The sequence below is a fragment of the Ictidomys tridecemlineatus genome, chromosome 13 (genome assembly GCF_052094955.1).
Source record: "Ictidomys tridecemlineatus isolate mIctTri1 chromosome 13, mIctTri1.hap1, whole genome shotgun sequence".
Classification (NCBI taxonomy): domain Eukaryota; kingdom Metazoa; phylum Chordata; class Mammalia; order Rodentia; family Sciuridae; genus Ictidomys; species Ictidomys tridecemlineatus.
In genome coordinates, this window is record NC_135489.1 from 20,507,414 (window position 1) to 20,520,798 (window position 13,385).

Sequence of the window (13,385 nt, forward strand, 5' to 3'; positions counted from 1 at the left end):
TCTCTGTAATCTACTTCCTTCAGCTAGGTCCCACTTCTCAGTAGTCCATTCAGCTATAAATAGATTAATTCACCAAGTGGATTAATCCACTGATGAGATCAGAGCCTTCTTAGATATTCATTGCCTAAAGGCCCCACCTCTAACACTTGCTTCATTCGGGGACCATGCTTTCAATATATGAACATTTAGGAGGACATTATAGACCTAAACCATCACCCAAGGCCATCTCCAAAATTTGTGTTCATAACATTCTTCAGGTGAACTTCAAGCAGTCCATGAAACCATTGAATTATTCAGCAAAAGTGTGTGTGTGTGTGGGGGGGGGTGCATATGAACTTTAGGGTGAAAGCACCATAGCTTTTAAGGAATTCTAAAGGGATGCATTCATTTTTCTTTAAAACTTTTCTAATTTGATAAGTTTGAATTTTCAGATATCAGGTTTGCTCAAAATAATTTCCACTTGCAAATTCATGGCAGTTTTAGATGTTTCCTCAGTTAGTGAGTCAGTATGTTCCCAGCCAGAAGTAGGCAGTATCCTCTGTAATTTGAGGAATATTTAACATGGACCTACTTACAAACATGGAGGCAGAGTAAAATGAGGCAAAGGACTAACGTAGCATCATGTGGCTAGTAATAAGGGAGCAGAGCTCATTGCCACTTTTAGCCCTGAGGGGGTAAGGGAGGGAGCCATTTGTACAATCCCAAGGAGAGAGTCATGACCTTCAAAGGAAAAGTGACTAGGGTTGCAGTTGTCTTATGTGAACCCTTAGAAAGGAATCTGTGGAACTAGTGGTACATACTTGTCATCCCAGCAATATGGGCCACTGAGGCAAGATGATTGAGGACAGCTTCAGCAACTTAGCGAGAGCCTGTCTCAAAAAAATTAAAAGGGCTGAGAATGTAGCTCAGAGGTTTAAGCATCCCTTCCATTCAATCCCTAATACTAGAGAAATAAAAAAGTGCATTCAAGACAGGACTGAGCTGAGAACTGGGAAATAAAAACTCTTCTTCTAAACTCCTCCCTCCCTGGGAATTCCTCTTTACTGCTTTGCAATAGCCAAACTGAAATGCAGGAAAGTCTACTGGTAGAAGTGACCCATCCAAGGCAGAGAAGGGAGGCTCTGGATGGGCAACGGAAGCTATTCACCACAGCAATATGGACTAGAGCACATGGAAGTAGAAGGGACCTGGAGACAGTCAGTCTTCTCCTTGCTGTGTGACACAGACCTTCCACGTGGCTTTCTTTCTTTCTTTCTTTCTCATCTAAGGGTGACGACATGAACCTACCTTAGAGACTTGTTTGAAGAAATGATCAATCAAAAATGGAAATAAAGTATTGTGCAGACCTCAAGTGCCATATGGATGCTCAACACGGGTGGTTATGGGTTTTAAATTCTGTAGGAGTTATGTCAAAAGGAGATGTGGCATCTGCACTGCTCTGATCAGCCCTGAGGTTCCCACTGGGAATGAGCCAACTGTGAAGGACACATGGGCAGCCTCATGGACATTTCTGTGAAGTGAGATCTGTCCTTTATACTGTGCAGACAATGAAGGATGTAGCCAAAGAAGACCAGAACAATGGATTGATTCTGTGACAGTCCCAATAAAAGATGAATCACATTCGTGACTTTCTTTTTCCAACTTAATGATTTTCCTTCAACCAACTGTATTTATTGCTGTGTTACTCATGATTACCCAAACAAAATGCAGACTTCTGGAGATTTTGATTGCTTCTCAGGCACAGATCCTTGTAGTCCCCTAACCAGCAGACATAACTGACCTTTTTGACCATGTTGGTTTGGGGACACATAGTCAGGCAAACCAGTAGAGGTCTTGGTTGACTCCTTAATGGGCTGATTTGACTTCCTAATTATTGGGAGTTAGTGGACTTGGACTCCATAGTATTTGAAGATGTTAGAAGATTTCTGATTGAAAATTCACTCTCATTCTATTATAGACTTGAAAATTCTTTTACCTTAACCCATTAAAGCCTCTTCAAATGTGATCACGATCTATGAGCCAACATGGCCTGCTGGGAAGGTGACTGGATTGGTAGTCAGAAAACCAAAGTTTTGGGATTGATTATATTTTTCACTCTTATTCTGTATTTAAAATTCCTGGAGTTTCAGGTTCTTTTCATAGTAAAGAAAACAGTTGAGATTAGTGGCTTTCTGGGCTTGCTTCTTGGTGGTAGGACTCCTGTCAAACTGCAGTTTGCAAAACACCAGGATATGTCAAATAAAAGATGAGTTTTAATTAAAAAGGGAACAGAGGACTTGGAAAGAAGTCTCTTCTATTTTTCTTCTTGTTCCTCAAATTTCCATTGTGGTTCCTTTCCAGAACCCCAGAATTCTGCTGCTCATTTTTAAAAAATCGTAGCAGGAAAAAATGAGCTCTAAACTCTGTTCATTTAAAAATTCTTTGATTCTACTTGGATATGTATTAAACCATTAACAACCATTGTATTTTAAGCTCTTGGTTCAAAATAGTTTTTTAGAAAAATTATCATTTAAAAATACCCAGAAAAACCCAGGACATTTAATGAGATATTTTGATGAAGCATGGGATTTAGGAAAGGAGGTCACAGCTTTGAAGAGAAGGCCTGAGCAATGAGCTGGATTGAAGAGCCCCTGACTTCTTAAAAAGAGTAGAATATGAAGGGCTTGGATTCTGAGCCAGGGGAAAGTCAAAATGGGAACAAGTAATATTATAAAATTATTAATTATGTAGTCTTATGGATCCCTAAAGCCATCACACTGTTTTTCTTTTTATCCTGATGCCATCTTCTTTATCCATACAGAAATGTTGAACAGCCTTACTTTCTCCACCAGGGCTTCTCAATCTCAACACTATCAACTTTTTGGCCCAAATAATTCTTTGCTTTGGGGCTGTCCTGTGCATTTGCAGAATGTTTAATATTCCCGGTTTCTACACATTAGATATCAGTAAAAAATGCTTCTGAAAATTGTGACAAAGAAAAATGACTCTAGACATTGCCAAAGGTCCCCTTTGGGGACAGAAGGGAATCACTGGCCTATGTGATAACTGAGATTTCAGAAGCTATGAGATGATTGAATTCATACGGCTATGTCATTTGTTTCCTTTAGTGAGGTCTTTCTCCTGTGCAATGGGGTTTGAATAGAACAGTTTCTTCTCTTCATATTTTCCTTAATGATATATCTGAACCTGGCAAACGTGATCTCATCCAACTTTCCATACCCTTTCCAGAATGTAAACTTCTGAGAACTGTTTTTCTAAAGACAGAAGGTCCTTTCTGTAGGGACAAATTTGTGCAAGCATAGAGTCAGACATGTGCTCAGTTAGCACTTCTTGCTTGAAGGAATATTTGCTAATGAATTGAGCCGAGGTGAGGGGATATGGGGGCAGGAAAGATGATGGAATGAGATGGATATTATTACCCTAGGTTTATGTATGACTGCACATATGGTGCAATGCTACATTGTGTACAACCAGAGAAATAAAAAGTTGTGCTGCAGTTGTGTACAATGAATCAAAATGTGTTCTGCTGTCCTGTATATCAAATTAAAATAAATAAATAAATTTTAAAAAACAATTGAGCTGAGGGCTTTGGAGTCTTGACAGTCAATATACTTATTAAAAACAATCTTTGATCTATTATTCAGTGGTTTACTAGGCCTGATGCCTCCTCTATGTTATCTCTTTAATATTTCCTGTTGAATCTTTAATAGCCATTTAGAGAAATTAGCCATTAGTTTCAAAAACCTCATCATGGTAATGAATTTCTAGACCCAGAACCTGATATCATGGTCTATAATTTTGAACCTTGATTGGACTGGTATTGGAAAAGGAACTGATTGCTCTGAAGAGTTATAGGATCAATACAGTTGGAATAATGTGTTGGGTAACCATGCCAACACAACTTACCCACAAGGCTGGAGGGCAAAGTGCTTTTAAAATAATTGACGAAAAGATAATTAAGTCTAGTTGTGACAAGACATAAGATAAATGATGATTCCCTTCAAGCCCTCTGGTATTTTTTTTTTTTTTAGCTGAAAAAAACTGAACAAGCAAGCACGGTAAACATAAAAGCTAATAAATGATTCTCTAAACAAAGTTTCCCGGAGTATTTCTCCAAGCAGTGAATTTTCCCTTATTTTATGTTTCCCCTTTTACATTTGGACTTACCCAGTTTCTTCTCAAGGACTGCAAGAAGCACACTTATTTCACGTTTAAGAGTTCAAAATGAGCAAACATGCAGGGAATAGTAGCAATTGGGTTCGAATATGGTAAAAAGATAATTGTTGAGCTTTCCTTTGGTGGACCTGCCCTTTTCTCCCCAGCACCTTTCTTCTTTCTGAATCTTTTTGCATTTAACATGACCTTCAATTGACATCAACCCTTCCCAGGGGAAAATAATTCTGTGGAATGATCTCCTAGGTTATATTCGATGCCAGCAATCCAAATTGAGGTATTCATGTCCCTGAGGGCTTTTGAAGACTCTCTTAGGTGTACTCTGGTACTAGAAGCATTAAGTTTACCCATTTTGAGCTCTTCAATTTCCACATGTGCTCCTTCCTGAAATCGATTTGTCTAAGGTATCTGCAGTTGAGATGTGAAGGGATCCTTGGTTTCCATATTTCTTTTCCTCTTCCATGCCATCCATCTGTGTCTTACTTTGGTCCATCCCTTAAGATGCTTAATAAAAAAACCCTGAATGATGGTATAATTTAAAATATCACATCAGGGAAATCTACTTTCATAATGTCATTTAATCCCTACTTATACTCACATCATCAGGAGAAGCGTTGCCTGTTTTGTCTTTGGATTAGAATAGCCTTATAATTACAATGCATTCATTGTTTTTAATAATCACACTTTAATATTAATCATAATAACCAATCCAGATAATTTTTCATAACATTGTAGAGTTAAGGGTTAGAGAACAAAATATAGTTGTTTAAAAATGAGGTGATATGATAGGTACTCAACAAACCTTTCCAACATAAATTAACAGAATAGAACTTTTGGAACAAGTAAAAAGAATATATAATTTTGAAGTGTACAAATAAAATGTAAAATTATTCATGCATGTATTTAAAATTGAGGACTATAAAATTACTGTGCTATTTACATCCTGTAGGATATATTTAAAAGAATGATCTAAATTATTTTAAAGTGTGTTAATCCTTATACTGGAAATTACATCCTAGTGATAATATATGTGAGCAAAATATTTCAGACTTTTTATTCTATGATTTAGGTCACTTCTTTCAAAGCTACCTATCTTTGTCCACAAAGAAAGAATACAACCTGATTATAACCACACAAAATACTAATTACAGATAAAATGCTGCACTCATTTGTGTGTGTGTGTATGTGTGTGTGTGTGTGTGTGTGTGTGTGTGTGTGTGTGTATATATATATATAAATAAAATCATTCAGAGTCAAGGACAATAAAGCACATCAAGGTTTAATCTTACCACTCTCCCTGGCACCATTTGAGATGAGGCTGTGCTTCCCAGAAAGCCTGAAGCCATTATGTACATAGAGATGGATGCTCCATTTGTCTTAGGCCCTGTTTGTTCCTAGAAAAGAAAAACATTATCCACTGTGAACAAATCTAAACTTTGAAGTGGTTGGGAGACAAGAGAGATCATTGCAGAATGAATGCTATACTCTACAGAGAAGAGAAATCTGCTTCCATATTAGCTACTTGTTTTTTTTTAAATAAGATCTCTGTCAAAACATATTTTCTTGAGTTCTGTAATAACTTATACTACATAATGATTTTGGTCCCAAGTTCAATCTGTAAACAGTGTGCTCACAGCTGGCAAATCTGTTATGTCTTGCTTCTGGCTTGTGGTGCTTTGGTTTATTTAAGAATGACATTAGTGCAGAGCAATGGCTGGGACACAGACTTGGTAAGCTTTGTCTACATATTTCAGTAACCTCCAACCTGGACTTGCTCACTAGATGTGCTGAGATCTATTCCACTCCCTGCCCTACGCACACTTTTTTCTTCCACTGGCCACCTGAGCAGTTGGTGCCTGCAACTTCATGTTAGTACAGAACTCTATAAAACCTAACCTCGGTTCATTTTCTCCTTGTTTAAACAAAGCACACTGCTTCTGCTATAAATAACAACTGAACCACCACAAAAGCTCCTGTATCAAGTTCTATTTTACTATTGGGGAGCCAAGACAAGAGGTCTGGAGGGCCAGAGTCTCAATCCTCAAGAATTGGGATCCAGAGGGGCTTGGAAGTCATTGTCAGCATCCATGAAACCAGGGTCTTGGAAAGAGTTGATAAGGAATTCTCAGCAGTATCATAAGGTAAGTGTGCTGATCCCAGTACTTTGTTAATTTTGCAGAAAATGCAGACTCTGTCTTTTTGCCAACCTCATTTTGCATAGAATTATGCATTTTATACTTAGAAAAAGTCTTCAAGGGCATTTCATTGTCTTTGTTTCTTTTACTTTAGGGCATCTACCCACTGTCCTCTCTCAACCTCTGTTTTAAATGACATTGGCTCTTTAAGAGATCAGGCCAGGTGTTCGTGTAGAAGGTATAACACCTATATTTTCCATTACCTGGAAATAAAGCAAAAGATTTACTTAGATTCAGGTATTTTGGAGAAGATTAGTTCAAGAATGATCCTGTGCTATACTTCGTATTACATCCCGACAGGTGGAGAGACAAAGTATGGCAGGCTGTTCCATTCTTAGTAATGTAAGGTTAAGCACAAAACTCTTGGTTAAGTACAACATCCACCCATCCACCCAACCCTCTCAACTTTCTTTTCTTTGGGGAGGGGTTATTCAGGATTGAACACAGGGACACTCAACCACTGAGCCACAACCCCAGCCCTATTTTGTATTTTATTTAGAGACAGGGTCTCACTGAGTTGCTTAGTGCCTTGCTGTTGCTGAGGCTGCCTCTGAACCTGGGATCCTCTTGTCTCAGCCTCCTGAGCCACTGGGATTACAGACATGAACCACCACACCTGGCATCAACTTTCTTTTAAGTATAAAACATATAATTCATTGAAAAATTGGGTATGTTAAATAGGTATGAAAAGAACTTGGGATTTAACATAGGAAATTTTAATACAGAATGGATATTGAATGAAAAAAAGTTAGTTTTCTTAGATGATAATGGATTTGACATTCAGAAGGACCAATACCTTTTTTTGGGAGATGCATGATCCGGTATTTAAGGAATATCATGATGTCTAATATTTACTTTCAAATAATTCATCAAAAGTAGGTGCAACATAATCTATACATGCTAATCATGGCAAAATGTAGCCTGGGACTGAATCTATGTGGTGGGTATGGTCGTGATGGTTTTACTTTCCTCTCAACTTTTCTGTGTGTCTGAACTTCACAATGAAAAGTTGGGAAAATGACTTCAGATTCATAACAACCAATTAAATACTAATTGAACAAAGTAACAGTCCCAAAATTGTATGTTGAATTGGATATGACATTTGATCATTCATTCATCACCTGGGCAATATTGATAAATGAAAAAAAATGTTAATTTTTAAAATTTTATGTATAAAAAAGCTTATATTCTCCTTTAGTTCCAAAGTTGCATGGTAACTCAGGACCCGCAGTCAGATATGATTAATTTTAGCCATCCTGAATTGGCACCTGGTTAAAGAGAACATGTCTAGAGTGGTCCCTTCACATCAGGGGGCTAACTTGAGCCCATTTCATCTGGGGATGGTTCACCCATAGTGACAGGCTGCAGTGTGTGAGACAGGTATGAACATTCCATGGACACTGAAAGAGAATAGTAAAAAGAAAAAATTGTAAGTATTGTCAAAGGAACTATATTAGGTGAGTATGTACCATTGTGATACTCTTAAGATGAGAACTAGCCACCAGTTGATAATTCAGAAAATTATTTACTGACTTAGCATTGTGTGAAATTTATTCTGTTACTAAGGAGATAATCTTAACTGGTGAATTGAGGTTAATATGCACAAAGCATTTGAGAAAATGTAAGATATTTGTAATATAGGCAGACATCTGTGACAGAAAATAAGTGCATGCTATAAAACTCACGCTGTCTTGCTACTCAAAAAACTTCCATTGCCTTTGTTCCTCCATCTTTTATGGTACTAAAGACCACTCATTGCACTATTTACATATTATTTGCATCTCTACCATTAGCATTGAAGTTATCATTTTTAAATCCCCCATGGTGCCTGGTACACAGTAGATAAGAAATACTTGTTGAGAGAGAACACAGGGTTGTAAGAAGTCAGGCATTGTGTCATCATGGAAGGGAAAGTAATTTGGTATAATGCAAACTTCCAGTAAGTCCAAATAATCTGATTCCATTTTTGTAAATTTCATATAATTAGAATAATTTATAAGTTATATGATAAACTGGCGTACAGCGTGGAAGTCAATGAAATGATTTTTAACTTTATCTTCATTCCCATTCTACATGTAAAGTAACAGAGATGTGGAGATGAAATGTTTGCCTAAATCTACCCAGCTAGTAAAGGGGGAAGCTAAATGCCCTCCACATCTACTCTCTTTCTTCCCTGCCAGGGTGTTTGTAAACTGCTGGATCCCAGCACTCTAATTTGTACTTGTAGAGCCAGGGCTCCACGAGGTTGCTGAGGAAGTAGAGAAGGGTCATTTCACAATCATGAATTCATTTCGCCCTAATGGGCTTTGAAGGATGAGACATGGCCAAGAGTATTTTTCAGGTTGCAAATGACTGTTTGGTCATGAAAACCTATTTCCAGCTTCTTTTCTCCTAATGATGGTTGATGATTCACATTCTTCTCATTTCACGTGAGCAGAGTATTATTTTCCTGTTGACTTCACTTGAATATAAAACACCTTAATGAGCTGTGGCACTGGGAGGGCATGCCTGTTTTCTGTTTTTTTCTGGAACCACCCTGCCCTCCTTTGTTCCAGGGAAGCAAGCTTTCCAGCTTCATTGCTCTTTTTAAGAAACTGCTCAAGGAGCCTGAAGGCTCTTGAATTTTTGCTACCAATGGGTAGTGAGACACTCCCTTGGCTTCACAGGGATCTTTCTAGATTGGCTAGGCTGTATTTGTTTTTGAATACCAGCAGGCTGGGACATCCAGAAGGGTCCTTGTGTATAATTCAGGAGGCAGGTTCTTTTCCTGCTTGTGATTTTTGCTTTTTTTGTTTGTTATGTTTCTCATTTCAATTTATAGCTATTTGTGCATAAAACACTTGGTGGGTTCAGCTAATCTCTTTTCAGAATGGAAGCTAAATGAATGTTCTCAATCTTTTCTTTCCATAATAGACAGTGGTTTTCTAGACTGAAAATTCTATAATAGAGGAGGCAGGAATTTGTCCTTATTTATATCTTCTTCATTCAAAGGATCTGGGCATATTCGCTTCATTCTAATATCTATCTATGACTCATCCCTAGTGTGTGTGTGTGTGTGTGTGTGTGTGTGTGTGTGTGTGTGTGTGTGTGTTTCATGAACTCATGGATTTTCTAATCTCATTTCATAGGCCAGGATCTGAGATTCATTTATGATTTCCAGCTTTAAAGTAGAAATTGCATACTTAAATAAAAGTTCCTTATTTAAAAATTGAACAAATTTAAGTTTAAAAATCATAAACTCTATTGGTGTATGTAGTGTACAATTACCTTTTTCTAGTTTTTGGCCACAAAGATGATTTCTCCTCCATTGCTCTACCAAACAGCATAAAGGAAGCAGTTGAGAAAACTTGTCTGTGTGTGAAGGAAGAGTGGATTGTGTGATAATGGTTTCTTTTCATGTCTTTGTTTTTTAATGACAGAGACTACACTCATGAAGGGGAATGGAGAGGACAAGAAGGGAGAGGGGTAGGGAGAGGAAGACAGTATTTTAAAATATAGTGTATTAATAAAAAAGTGGAGGGTACTAGGGTCAGAGGTTCAGGAAATGAGTGCTTCAGAGGGTGTGCTACTCACAGTTCCCAAGAGGGGACAGCCGTGCCACAGGGAGCCCCACAGGGAAGCCCATGGCTGTCTGGGAAGGAGAAGGATATGCAAAAGCAGTGGAGGAGAGTCTAGTGGTTTCTATGGGGAGGAGTGAGCCAGGCAGGTGAACAGGAATAGGATTGCTAGTTTGAACCATTTCAGTGGGATCTGGGGCTCAGAGGCCACTGGTTATTTGGTCCCCATCTCTCAGGGATTATTAGAGCAGGTGAAAAGTGGCCCAGACTGTGCAAACTTAAAAAAAAAAAAAAAGGAAATTGGAAATTGGTTGAGGTACAGGCTCTGGATTGATGGGTCTGTTTTAAAAAGAGCGTTTGCAGGTGAGTGGTTTTCTACCTCCAAGAATGGCTGTCCTTGGAAGAGAAGATCCTCCAGGGTCAACAAGACCCCAGGTGTCAGTACAAAGAATGGCCGATTAAGAGAACAGGAAAGTAGAGCTGGAGGTAAACCAAGAATAAACACATACACAATGCCCTCAAACCTATAATGATATGATTTCATCCATGTAACATACAATACAAATGAGGAAACCAAGGCTGTCCCTGACATAACCAGCAAGGTATTTTAAACACTCTTTCTTTGACCCCTACAGACCATTTTAAAATGTCCACTATAACACTGTCACAGTGCTTCACGTTCTAATCCTTTAGGGACAACTGTTTTCTCCACTGGACGAAGGAGCCCTGGAAGGCAGGACTTCCTCGTGTCTCTATGTAGCAGGGTCTAGCACCTTCCACATCTAAGTATTTAAAGAAGGAAGAGAAATGACAATTAAAAAAAAATGGAACAGAGAAAGGAAAGTGTTGCACGTCTAAGAACCCGAGCGTGAGAATGGGGCTGGAGCCTAAATCTCTAGGGAAATACCAAATGGCAGAAGCATTCTGTGCAGAGGAGGCTGGTGACATGAGTATGGCCCTGAAAAGGGAGTCCCTTAAATCACAGATGCCATCCATCTTGGAAGACCTGTGTCCTCAGCTTCTCCATCTGGTTCCTTCACAGATTAATACCTACCTGTGATTGTGGGAGGGATCAAAGAATGGAAAATAAAGATACATAGAAAGTTGTCATGAGCCAAAATGCTCATGATCACATACAGTTTGTAGGAATGATGATATTTAGGAATGAAAAATGAGGGCGAGAAGCATAAGAAAGTGTTGAGTTGCTGTGCTATCAAATCAAGAAAGAGGGATATAAATGTGGTAGCAAGGAACCAGGTTAGATACCTAGGGTTTTCACCATTGAGGAGCTAAGCTGGTGGGCAGTGATGTCCTGTACTCAAGAGAAGATCCATCGATGGAGTGATCATAAGCCTGACTTAATGTGACAATATCTGCTAACATGAGCCAGAGGCCCAGTGCGGTTTGAAAGAAATGTACAGACTAAAGGGAAAACACTAAAACTCGGTGATGCTAGAGGATGTGACCTCCCATGGTGAGAAACTAAGTATAGGTGTTGACAGAGCAGTAGTTGTCAAATTTACCTACTCGCCCCAATTGGGTTCTTGTTATATTTCACGTTTCCTAGGATACTCAGAGACCCCCACAGGAGCCTCTGTGGGATCAGTAATAATTGTTTGAACAACTAAATGGACCCTAAACCAAGAACAATGTGAAGCCAATAAGAAAAACCTCTTCATGAAAACACAGAAAATAGAAGTCATATTTTTCCCAGTCAGGTTTTGATTGACTGGTTCTTTTAGCTTCTGGTCTCTGTGGTATAGAATCAATAATTGATAATCCATGTCAGTGGTGGCAAATCGGCTAAAACGTACTTGTTAGCTTTCAAAGGCTTGGTAAAGGCTGCCTGGAACCTTGCGTTAGATGATGTTCAGAGGCCACCTCTCAGCTGAGCAATAAAGAGCACAGAGCTCAATTAGCAGTGCCTGCCTGGAATGAGGGTCAGGCCCATTTGGGACAAGGATTTATCATCCCATCTACCGATACCCTCCCCCGTTTCTCGTGCAGTAGTTTAATCATATTTTCAGGGAGAGGAATAAATTAGTTTGTTTCTCATACAATTCCTAGGACAGTTATATCTTCCTTGGATAATAAGAAAAGGAGATATATTAAATTTACCCAGAAATCCTCACATGTTTTCAAGAAATAGGTCAAAATTGTCTAGAAGTCACAGCAGGCATGCGGCAAGGTCAGTATAGCTTCCTTGGAGACCTGAAAGTCCACCTGACAGCCGTCCGGTCAGTGGCATGGCGATTGTCACATGGTCCCCTCGCTTTTCTGCCATACTCCACTGACAGTGATTTTTCAAATCAATTCTACACTCATCCCAATGAGCTATTAGAAGGCAAAAATCATCTGTCCATATCATCTTTTTATGCTTTTCTGAATAAGATGAAGCTTCAAAATGCATTTTGATCTTTTTCTATTTCTCTCCAGTTTCTACTTACTCCCATTTTCTTGTTTCTAATCCTTGAAGTTATTGGGTGAAGTAGGAGTGCATGTTGTCCATATGGTAGAACAAAACCAACAATCGATCGTCCAACCAAATCAACAGTATATATCCTTAACCAATCTAATTTTACTAAATATCAGGTTCCCTTATAAGTCTAGGATGGCTAATTTGCCATGGATTGGTGACCCCTAATTATACTTTACTCCATTTAATTTTTTAAATCTTTATTGTGGTCAGTACAGACTAGTTTACATAAAGCCTATCTCCTGGAGAAGACCGTTTTGTGTATAGAATACATTCATAAGTCTAGTTTATGTATTATTGCTTAGGTATTTGCTCATTTTAATTTTATATCAAATTGTCTATCCCCTAGTCTTTCTTTGATGATGTCACAGAGAAAGAAGCAGTAAAACTAAAAATGGGAACATGGAGGTAATGGATGAAAGTGAAGACAAGAAGGAGGAGATCACTAAAATGCCACTGATTTTGCTTTCATTTTTTGGAAAATATCCAAAATGAGTGACATTGAGTCCACTAAATGTGAGAATTGTTTATCACTGACTTTGTGCCACTGCTTTTCAAGAAAACACTAGAAATGTTCTTCTTTCAGTATAAAACCATGATCTGTCTCCAGCATAGCCTTTCAGGTTATGTGATTCTCACACTCTTCATTGTCTTTAAAGTATTCTGTAATTAGTCATTAGTTGTAATCCATTAGTAGATTTGTAGTTGCTGTCTGGTTGGATAGTGATTTTAATTTTTCTTTCCTCTGGAAAATCCAATTTTATCCTGGTTTGTAAGTCTATCCAATATTCATTTATTTCATGTAAATCTGTGCTTTTTTGCTTTTGAATAAGGAATAATATCTTCTTTTTTCCCTCTTATATCAATGAATAAAATAGAATTTTTATTAACACATGTTCATTTTTATATCTACATGAGAGTCATAATTTTACTAGTTTCCAAAAACTAACTTTTTATACCACATTTGGAGAAATAGTAACTTCT

The 13,385-nt window shown here is 38.2% G+C and overlaps 1 long non-coding RNA gene across 3 annotated transcripts in view; it reads left to right on the plus strand.

Moving 5' to 3' along the window:
• Positions 1-13,385, plus strand: part of LOC110597914 (uncharacterized) — a 53,540-nt gene that overhangs the window by 18,265 nt on the left and 21,890 nt on the right. Inside the window, exon 2 of one of the 3 annotated variants that reach the window (XR_013429554.1) lies at positions 6,101-6,314. The exons of the other annotated variants lie outside the window; for them this stretch is intronic. This is a non-coding gene — a long non-coding RNA (uncharacterized LOC110597914). The remainder of the gene's footprint in view (positions 1-6,100; positions 6,315-13,385) is intronic. 3 annotated transcript variants of the gene reach the window in all.